Here is a 1,108-nt window from a genome sequence, read left to right as displayed (position 1 = left end):
CGTAGAATCACCCCTTTCCGCTTATACCACCAGTTACCAACCACCCTATATACTGTAACTTATAAGGGAAGTTCGGCCACTCGAAGAATCAAACAAATTGCAATCTTTGCACAAATGTAGTTCGTGTGAGGCTAAAAACAGGACAATTCTTCTTATCCTCAAGTTTTATTCAGGAGATAAAAAATTATTGACTTTCTTATGCAATCCTGCAGCTTCCGTTGCATAAAATCTGACAATGCAAGTTTCAAGTTGCAGAATGCAGTGGTTGGAAAGTTATGGTTATATAAATCTGGGCATTAGGGTATTTTATACGCTATTTGATTCTATACTGAATTCTATTCATACGTACAGTGAATGGACCACACAGACAGCACCTAATTGATCCGGAGACATCAGAAGTCACATGCTCTTGACTTCTGCTTAGCTCTTTAAAAAATGTATTGTGTTTCGATCGCTTCCATCAACGATGCCATCGAATCGATGTTGTTATGATGATAAAAACGGCGGCACAAAATTTCGCACAGGCGATCGGCAAAGTCACCGTCATGAAAACGATTTCTTCCCCTCATCCAGTTCCTTAGCTGGCCGCCAATTGGATTCTATTTTTTGTGCATGCGTATCATCAGGAGCTATAGTTAAATTCGTCAAAAATTAGTATGTACTAGTATGTACTAGTTTGAAAAATAGATCCTGATCCAGACCTAATATTTTTTTCTCGGTGTATACGATCATAGATCATTAAAAAAAAAACAAAAAATGAAAAATATGGAAAGAAAATAAAAAAGCCAACACCACACGGAGTTCCCAAGCGGCCATCCATCTAAGTACTATCCACGTGCTAGCGTTGCTTAATTTTCGTGATTGGACGAGAACGAGGTGATTTTTTCTTTTTTCTTTATAACGTTTATTGTCCAACAAGATGGGTACTACATGTGTATGTTATACACAATAAACAATGAATTTTGGTTGTGTGGTGGTTTAGACAAAAGTACCGATACGTGACGGTGCGACATAGCCATACAATGTTTTGTGTGTTGAAATTACATTTTTTAGCTTAATGTTTTTTCTGTGGGGCTGTGGGATTTAGGGAAGGGGTGGGGCAGGGTGG

Source organism: Bombus impatiens, unplaced genomic scaffold (genome assembly GCF_000188095.3).
Source record: "Bombus impatiens unplaced genomic scaffold, BIMP_2.2 scf_3734, whole genome shotgun sequence".
Classification (NCBI taxonomy): domain Eukaryota; kingdom Metazoa; phylum Arthropoda; class Insecta; order Hymenoptera; family Apidae; genus Bombus; species Bombus impatiens.
The sequence above is the reverse complement of the archived record's forward strand: the minus strand, read 5'-3'. Positions refer to the sequence as shown.